The sequence below is a fragment of the Acanthochromis polyacanthus genome, chromosome 4 (genome assembly GCF_021347895.1).
Source record: "Acanthochromis polyacanthus isolate Apoly-LR-REF ecotype Palm Island chromosome 4, KAUST_Apoly_ChrSc, whole genome shotgun sequence".
NCBI lineage: Eukaryota > Metazoa > Chordata > Actinopteri > Pomacentridae > Acanthochromis > Acanthochromis polyacanthus.
In genome coordinates, this window is record NC_067116.1 from 13,470,794 (window position 1) to 13,481,158 (window position 10,365).

Here is a 10,365-nt window from a genome sequence, read left to right on the forward strand (position 1 = left end):
AATAATAATAATAATAATAGTCAACATGATTTATGATAAATAATAAATATACAAAGGACAAAAGGACCTAACAATAGCAAAACACAACAGAAAGAAATGACCCAGCTAATAATACATAAATAACTCTCGAAAACAAATCATTAAAGAAATAAATAACTAATAACAGTAACCTGTGCACACCCAGTGATTGTCACACTCCACTTTATCCCTGTATTCCCTGCATTTTTTAATGTTGATTTTTTCATTTACTGATTGCACAAAACAGGCCTATTTCCCACTTACGTTAATCTAATAAAGTGCAGTAAATTACAATTAGCTGTTAATTTTCCAACCCTAGTTTTCAGAGGACAAGCACCTTCTTCACTATACATTTAATAAGGGACTTAATGACAACACCAGACAACGCCAAGGGACATGTCTTCATCAAGATACGATCCATTAAAATGTGTGACACACATAATTTGCCAGCTCATTCCAAGTAATGGCTGCCCCTGTAAGCTCTCTTGGAACCTTGATTAGCTTGTTGTAATTATGAATTATAGGTCAGACGTGATGACACATGCATTTAAAGTCTGACCACTTATGGAGGGCATTTGCGTTTTTCATTCGCTTGCTGCTCTGTGGTGTTTAGAAATGAAGACTGGAATGACAGATAGGCTAATGTCATCAACATGCAGAATTGGAGCATCTGGTTTACACACCACCCGCTAAGAATTCAGCATTAAAGTGACTTCAACGAGGTCTCGTTTCCTCGGAGGATGACAGATGTTTAACCCTACTTCTTTTGATTCACTTCCAGGAAATATACATCTGTGCACAAATGTCTAACCATGGTTATGCATTCATGCACACAAACATTTGTAGCTATAGCAGACTTTTTTAAAAGAGGCTCCAAGTCACAGAAACAAATGGATCTGTTACCTGGCAACAACATGCTGCTTTTATACTTTAAGCTCCACATTATTTTTTGAAACTTTGACCTGAAAAACACTGTCAACTTTAGTCAGGAACAGCTGCAACACTTTCAGGCCAGAATGAGCAACCTCCGGCTGCACAGATCAGAGACGCAATTTTTAGACACAGTGAAACTCTGTGTCCTCATCGCCATGTCACAGTGAGAATTGAACAACTTCCAGAAAAAATGGCAATGTTAATTCAGTCCAATCAGAAAAGCAAGTACCTGAATCACCTTATAGCAATGAGTCATGAAACACCGATGTTATTGAAGCTGTTCTGAAACTTCTCAGCTGCAGCTCGACCACATTTGTTGCAAACAAATGAAGCACAACAAGTGCTACATCTATTTTAGTCATAACAACACCGAGCGGCCTCTGCATTGAGTGTGTCATGCTTGATCACCTTTAAAAGATGGTGTAACTTGTTTTTTTTTAAACAGCTATGACCTGCTCCCAGCACATGGACCTGCGGGTGAAAGAAGTTTAGTTCTGCTCTCTCACTTATTTTTGTAGCTGATAGTGCCACATGTACCTGGACACATTAAAATCATTCTGTTTCTGTCTTTTGGCACTGTTTTAGGCAGTAGTAAACTGGCTTTTTTTCCCCCAGAACATTAGTCTTCGCATCAAATCTCATTTCCTTCTGTTCACACATCAACACCGGACAATTGTGTTTGATTCAGGATGCTGCACTAAAACCAGTAGTGTAAAAGTAGTGTAGGAAAGTACTTTCTAGAAAGACCTGGCTGTTTGTGTTGCTATACAGAGCCGGCTCCTTGTGTCGCAGAGAAGTTAGAAGCAAACTTTAGATCCCACACAAATAATGTGCATGTAGAGAAAATAAAATAATATAAAATGTTAACTGTCATACATAGTTTGATATTCAACCATCCATCCATCATCTATACACCACTTAATCATGATTAGGGTCACGGCAGTGCTGGACTCTGTGCCAGCTGACTTAGGGTGAAGACAGGGGACACCCTGGACAGGTCACCAGTCTATCGCAGGGCTACACATACAGACAAACAATCACACTCATATTCACACCTACAGACCAATTAACCTCAGCATGTTTTTGGACTGTAGGATTAATCTGGACTACCTGAAGAAAACCCACACATGCACAGGGAGAACATGTAAACCCCATGCAGAAAGATCCTGGGAAGGCAGGGATGTGAACGGGGATCTCTAGCTGCAAGGCAGAAGTGCTAACCACTAAGTCACCGTGCAGCCCCACAATTTCATATTATCATTTTAATCAATTTAAATATCACAATTTAAGGAAATGTTTATTTTCTTCTTGATTTTCTTTTACCGTGGAGTTTCAGCATTAGTTTTGTTATTTTGCTGGTTATACTACAACAACCAAACATGTTTAATGTCCTGGCAAGCCTGAATGTTACCACACTTCCTAAAAAAAAAGGTACATCCATGACGCTTAATGACTAGAGTTCGAATAAACCATAAAAAATACAGTTTAAGGCCAAGACATGTTATCACATAATAAATGTTCAATTGATTGATGAGTTTAATTTCTTATGAGATGAATGAACTGTGATTTTACAGGCAGTTGTTAAATATGCAGACATGAAGGGTTTGTCTTGAAAAAATAAACACGTACACAAAAATTCACCTCCAGAAAACATTTCATGATTCTTATATGAACTCATTCTGAGATGAATCTGATATACGTGCACTAACTAGTTACACCAGTAAACTAAAGCACCACAAAGCTGTCATGCAGTGCTCTGCTTAGTCGATATTGAGTGTATGCTGCACTCTAGTGGCGATACTTGGAACTGTTAAAAGCACAGCACATTTGCAGAATTAATTATTTTCATCCTGCTGGTGACAGATGGACAAAAAATAATTAACCATCCTTTGATTGATTTAAAATCTTGATGTGTATGCAGGTATAACACTTCTGGTCCCGTTTATTGCTGCTGCAGCAGTAATAGGGCGCAGCGCTGACGGTTATTAAAATCCTTACATTTTCTCCTGTCACACAAACTCGTCACAGGTGTGAGCCCTCTGGCAAGTTGTTGTCTCTCTCCTCCTGGCTGCCTTCATGTGAAGCACCGTATACACACCTCTGACTGTGAACAGCAGGGAAATGGCAGCAAAGTACGAGGCGTAGGTGATAAACTGAAACGAGATGAGAGGATTATTTACCCTCAGGATGATAATAATAATTTAATAACTTTATTTTTATAGCACCCTTAAGAACAGTGTTCACAGAGTGCTTTTGCAGTTAAAACATGCAACAAAGACAATCAAGGAAGACAAGAGGAGACAGGTCAGAGCAGTCATTAAAATAAATAGTACAAATGATAAGTGAAATGAATAATTAGCCAGATTAGCATGAATATCAAACAAAGGAAATAGGCAGTTTGAAAATGAAAGAATGGGATTTAAGGTTAAAGTTAGAAATTAAAATCAAAAGATTAGAGAATTAAAGAATTAGAGATGACATCACATCAAAGAACCAGGCAGCTAAAATTATAATATGAGAGATCATATAAAATAAACAGGACATATCACAACATAGAACAGTAAAACTAAATAAGGCTGAAGGTAAACTTCATATGAAAGCAAGTCTTTAAAAATGAGTTTTGAGAAGTGTTTTAAAAGAAGTTGCTGACTCTGCAGGTCTTATCTCCTCAGGCAGGCCGTTCCAAAGTCGAGGTCCTGATGGAGGAAGCTCAGTCACCCTTACATTTAAGCCTCGACTTTGGAACGATCAGAAGGATCCACCCGAGGATCTAAGGCTGCCAGCAGGCTCATAAGAGGTCAACAGATCGCATATGTAGCTTGGGGCGAGACCCTGGCTCGCTTTAAAAGTGATCAGTAAAATCTTAAAATCACTTCTGAAACAAACAGGGAGCCAGTGGAGGGATGCCAGGACAGGTGTGATGTGATGCCTCCTGGTAAAACCGCTAAGAATCCTAGCTGCTGCATTTTGGACAGGGAGACGACAGAGGAGCTTTACAGAAATGCCAGAAAGGGGGTGACATGATGACATGTACATGATTAAATTCATTCATCCATTTATTCTCTTTTGTCTCTAGTGGTCCATCCCTGAAGGCATCGTTTTGTTCTTCGGTTTCTTTCTATCACTGCTCTTCTATTTATTTTATTGATTTTTTCCAAGGCAGCTTGTTTTCTTTTTCATTTGTATTTCTCTACTCCTTTTTGTTGTTTACTCTGAAGGTCTTTATACCTTCAACAGCAAAAGTGTTCTATAAAGTTTTGCTCAAATGTCTGCTTAAATTGTATTAGCAAATAACATTTAAAACATCTGTAACAATTTAACAATATATGACATTAACATAAAGTTATCAGTGTATGGTTTTCTTGTTGTTTGTGTGTGTGCTACCACACCTGGGAGGTGATGGGGAGCTGTACAGACTTGGTGTTGATGACGACGGCGGTGAGGACACTCTGCAGGACTGTACCTACAAAACTGTTCAGCCCAAACACCAATGCATAGCGCCTCCTGTTCAGCTTCTTGGCTATCTGGAAACTGGGACAAATATACATTCATTGCAGTGAAAGTACTAATTAAGCGCTGATTAATGTGTGAAATTCACAGTAATTTATTAGTTATATGGGACTACATGAAATCCGGCAACAATCAACAATTTAAAATGAAATAAAGATAAATCAGATTAGGATGAATTTTGTAAACTGACAATTTCATGTTTTTTTAAATAAAAATTCACACTTTTATTCACGTGCTAACACAATTGCACAAAGGTGTTCTAACCATCTATTATCCTTTCAAAACCATTAGCTAACACAATGTAGCATTAGAACACAGGAGTGATGGTTGCTGGAAATGTTCCTCTGTACTCCTATGGAGATATTCCATTATAAACCATTAATTCGGTCATTTACCACATTAACAATGTCTAGACTGAATTTCTGATTAATTAGATGCCAAGTCCATAAAAAAAGTGATTTTCTTTCAAAAATAAGGACATTTCTGAGAGACCCCAAACTTCTGAACGGTAGTGGAGCAGGTAGTGATAGTGTGGGCATCTGTTAGCTGTTTTGGTCAGATTTTATGTCCAAGAATGTTTTCTCAGACTCTGAACTATATCAACCTCACATGATGATCAAATTGCTTGACTGACAGATAAGTTGGAGTTAAAGAGAAGGGACTGTAAATTAGCATTGTTGCTATAATCCGGCATAAGTACAACCATTGCTGTATAAATAGATATTCATTAATGTGCACTCTCCCTACCAAATAAAGAAATAAATAAAAATCAAGAATGACTTAGAATTAAGTGTGCAAAAATTGTGAGCTTCTTGCTGCTGGTAAAATGAAAAACAAAAACTACAAATAAAAAAGAAAATATATAAATGGCAAATGACTCTAAAAGATGAAAGATGGTTAAAAATCGCCACACTGTTAAGAAATCATCATTCATGGAAACAGTCATTTATCAATGGGAGTCAAGAGGGTTGAAAAAAAAGAGAGGAAAGACATTTACAAACATTTCAGCTTGAAACTGGGAAAAAAATTGTGCCACCATATTTCAGAACTGCAACCTGCCTGGAATCTACAAAAGCAAGTAAGTTCTCAAAGGTATTGTTGATGGGAAGGAGATACAAAGCACACAGGCCCCATTAGGTTCAAACCACACACTGAAACAGCAAGACTGAGCCAGAAAGTACCTAAAGACAGATTTTTCAAAGCTGTTATGGGCAGAAAAAAGCAAATGTACTCTGTGTGAGGAGTACAGGCTGTTATCATCAGCGATGAACTAGTCGGACCTTTCTGAGTGGCAGATGGCCTCAAAATAGACTCAAAAACCTGCTTTCAATTTCTCGAAGACACTTTCTGAAAGCAGTGCTACCACAAGAGGTCTGCAGCAGTGGGGAGTCTAAAATTGGTTGAGAACAAATCTAAAAAAAAAAAAAAAACATGAAATATAAAATTCCATGGATCTAAAATAACTGCAAAGAAGGGTGGCTTTGTAAAAATAAAATATTTTCTTTGTTATCTGCTTTTGTTATTAATCATATTTCTTTTTTGTAAAGTTAGTTGAACATAATAATTCATTGTTTAGTTGCATAATAAATTAATTTTCATTTCTCTTACAATCTAAAATACTATCTTTCAACAATAGAAGCAATTCTCTGTCTTAGTAATGCACCCAGTGTTCTGCATGTTAACCATCTCAGCTGACTGTGCTAATATGCTAACATTTGCTAACTGCACAAAGCATGCTTGATCAGACTAATAAATGACTGAAAAAATGTTCTTTGTGGAGTTTCTGAAACCACATTAGACCTCAAATTGGGCCCCCATTTTGTTTATCTTATGTACAAGCACAATTATATGCAGGTAGGTGCTTCACATTATACCATTCATTTTCAGGTGGTAAAACTACAACATATGCAGCTACTGGAATATTATTCCTTTAAAAATCCACCGCTTCAACACTGAGCTCAAGGACACATGGTGTATTCTTGTTGCGTAACACTAAATGTCAATATAACTTTTGTGTATTTATAAGAAAACCCCAAAAGGCACCTTTAGGGTAGTGCCAATGTTATTTTTTATTGATTTCTTTTATCTATTCAGATGAAGCAGTGAGAACAGTTTCTCTTTTGCATCCCTCACCTAGTCGTCAGGGCACAGAGTAGCTACAGCTCAGTCTGAGGTGGAAGTAGTGGAATATCTAGGGATCATCAAAGCCATTAGAATCTCTTCCTTCAGGAAAATACGTTTGTAGAATCCATCCAGTGGCTGTGAAGATGTTTCAGATCATAATTCCAAGCTAAAATTGATTTAATCTGGATATGTTTGTGAAGATTGCCAGCCATCCAGGTCATGCTAATAGTAGGAACTTCAGTTGAAATCAACTGGCCTTCTCTTGCAGGCTCTTGAAGACATTTCACCTTCATCCAAAAGGCTTCTTCACTTCTAACTGACTAATGGGGAGTACCAGAATATATAGTCACTCCAGGTTACATGGCTAATGGTCCACTAATGACCAGGACTCACATGCCTCCAGGTGTGAAATTGATTTGAAATCAGATGGTCCACCAACAATGACGGTAATCATAGTAATGGGGCATACCAGTTTACACAACAAAGGATGTGAATCTGCCAAGTCAGGAGTGACTCAAGTTGATTTAATCTGAAGTTCATTTAGTTCCAGATAGCATGGACAAGACTGACTAATAAACTACCACAGTTAAACCACTGACATGTGAAGTGATCGTGTTACAGTGCAATGTACTGCTGGGTACACTGGGTGCTGGCATTCATGTGGATGTTACTCTGACACGCATCACCCACCTAAACATGTCTAAACTGTTGCAGACCAAGCACACCTCTCCATACCAACACCATCCCCTAATGGCAGCAGTATCTAGCAGGACAATGTAAATTCCTCAGGAGCAACTTGACGAACACGACAGAGTTCAAGGTGCTGGCCCAGCCTTCAATCTCCCATATCCTAATCTGACTGAGGATCTGCAGAGGCCACATAAGATCCACTGCCAATGTCCTGGTCCCTTACACTACAGGAAACCTTCAGAGGTGCCTCGTACATTGGACAAGAGTTGTTTTGGCAACACAACAGGGATCTAAAGAGTTTTAGGCAGGTGGTGTATATGCGACTGTGGAAAGGGTTGCAGCAATACGTGCAGATGGAGCCTAATTTATTCCAAAAATTAAAAGCTTGACAAACCTGCTAAGATCAGTAAAGCAGTTCTGTAGCCAGCTGTGCAATGATACGTTCAATACGGTTGAGATTTGTTCAGAGACACAGAATACCTGCAATTCACCACATATCTATTATATATTGATGCTGCATTTGTGACATCATAGACACTACCAGACAAAACTTTGGGGTCACTTAGAAATGTCCTTATTTTTGAAAGAAAATCTTTTTTTTTCAATGAAGACAACATGAAATTAATCAGAAATCTATGGAAATGACAGATTTTTAATGGAATATCTACATAGGGGTGCAGAGGAACATTTCCAGCAACCATCACTCCTGTGTTCTAATTCTACATTGTGTTAGCTAATGGTGTTGAAAGGTTAATTGATGATTAGAAAACCCTTGTGCAATTATGTTACCGGAAGAATAAAAGTGTGAGTTTGCATAAAAACATGAAATTGTGTGGGTGACCCATAACTTTTGAACAGCAGTCTATATAATTTTTATAATGCAGGTCCATGCATAAGTCCACACTATATAGATACATATTCCATTTTTTAGATTTCTAAACAGCAGTCTCCTTTGCAAACATTTAGCAGCAGACATATCCATTATGTAATCTTACGTGCAGATGGTGGTGAGTGGCATGTAAATTGTTTTGAAGAGGAAGTAGAATGTGTAGCTGATCCAGATGTTGCTAGTTAGATCCATCAGGAATAAAGCCCCAGCGATGAGAAGCGTGAAGCCCCCCAGGACCAGCTCTCCCCACACAGACCACTCCAGAGACACGTGGCCCACAGCAACACTGGCTGCAGCTCCTAAAAGAGAACATGATCTCTCTTACAAACGGAGAGTCAGCTCAGGGATTTGAGGTCCATTGTGGGTATATTTATGCAAACACAGAGGGGAAAAACTATCTGTCCCTGAATTTACGAAAGAAAGGGTAATAAAACTGCACACCGTGTAGTCGAAAAAAATGAAAAGTAATGTTTGTGGTGGGAGCACACTCTTCACTCTTGATATGATTTTGCTCTAATTTCAAAGGTTCTAAAAATATGCCACTGTTATCTGTCATATGTTGCATATTCACATTGTTTCTTTTTAACTGTAAAGCAAAATTTAACACATTGCCTTACTGTATCTCTCAGTACAGCAAATAATCTTGACCAAAAAAGCCTCAAAGACTGTATGGAAAGCATCAGCAACACGAACCAGCACTGGTAACGGACACTATGGAATGGATAAATATGTGTGGTGTATGTTAACGTGTCTACAGAAAGGGGAAACAAGTAAAATCTCACAGGCAGATTAACATATAATGCATTGAAAATTCATGCATGCAGTCTGGTTTCACAGCTCACCTCTTAAAACAATGAATCAAGCATTTTTCCCCTTCCCTGACACTGATATAAGACATTAAAGCTACACTTAGTTAAAATCTATGCTGGTAATATTAATTTAGGAAAGTGATGTTTCTCATTTTTGCCACAGGGTGGCACAGTGCAGCGCTGATACACAGCAGGGCTCTATCACCTCACTGAAGGAGCTGTGAGAGCTTTGTCCCTGTGGGTGAAAGTGAATGTGGGGACTTCAGACACTAAATCTTCGAAGCATTGATTATTTTAGGACTCCGTCTTATATCCTCTTTCTATCCTCATACATTCTTGCTGGTTTTGACCCTTGCTTTCTGTCTCTTCCTCTCCCATTAATTGAACTTGTTTGCAACATATCCCTCACATTTCTCATGACCACAGCCATCTTGTCAGACTGTACTTGTAATTGCTTGAAGGTAACTACAAACTAAACCTGAGTCACAATCACTGAGGCGAGTGTAAATACACACTCCTTGACTCCCCTGAGAGATTGATCCATTCATTTAGAGCTCTTTATCTACTGAAATATAAACAGAGGGCGTGTATTTCTTTTGATTCCTGGTCCATGCTTGGTCAATCAGTGCTAATAGTCCCACATAAACACCACCCAGGCCAGTCAGTGTATCTAAGATGGACTTAATCAATCCCCCTGGCTCTGATTTGCAGGCTGGGGTCAAGTGGAGACAGAATAATTAGACCAGTTTCCAGAGCAGTGTCAATTGGAAGCTTAGTGAGGTCAGCAGGAGCTGGTTGTACAGCTTCATAGAGAGTGATCAATAATACAACAGGGTTCTGCAGTATGCTCAGATTGCAGGAGTCCATGCTAAATACCAAAGAGATGCGGAGAGCTCATTTAAATTGTATGTACACACGTGGACAAAATTGTTGGTACCCCTCAGTTAAAGAAGGAAAAACCCACAATTCTCACTGAAATCACTTGAAACTCACAAAAGTAACAATAAATAAAAATGTATTGAAAATTAAATAATCAAAAACAGCCATCACTTTTGAATTGTTGATTAACATAATTATTAAAAAAAACAAACTAATGAAACAGGCCTGGACAAAAATGATGGTACCTCTATAAAAGATTGAAAACTATTTGACCAGAGTGACATGATTAACTCAGGTGTGTCATTTAATTGACATCACAGGTGTTTCCAAACTCATAATCAGTCAGTCTGCCTATTTAAAGGGAGACAAGTAGTCACCCTGCTGTTTGGTGAAAAGGTGTGTACCACACTGAACATGGACAACAGAAAGCGAAGGAGAGAATTGTCCCAGGACATCCGAAAAAAAAATGATAGACAAACATCTTAAAGGTAAAGGCTATAAGACCATCTCTAA

At 38.3% G+C, this 10,365-nt stretch overlaps 1 long non-coding RNA gene across 1 annotated transcript; it reads right to left on the reverse strand.

The window, feature by feature from the left end:
- Positions 1–2,206: 2,206 nt before the first annotated feature.
- On the reverse strand, positions 2,207–8,820 carry LOC110967644 (uncharacterized). Its single transcript, XR_007941438.1, has 3 exons — positions 8,271–8,820; positions 4,341–4,482; positions 2,207–3,104 (listed from the first exon to the last, which is right to left on the reverse strand). It is a non-coding gene; the product is annotated as an uncharacterized LOC110967644 (long non-coding RNA).
- Between the last annotated feature and the right edge of the window lie 1,545 nt (positions 8,821–10,365).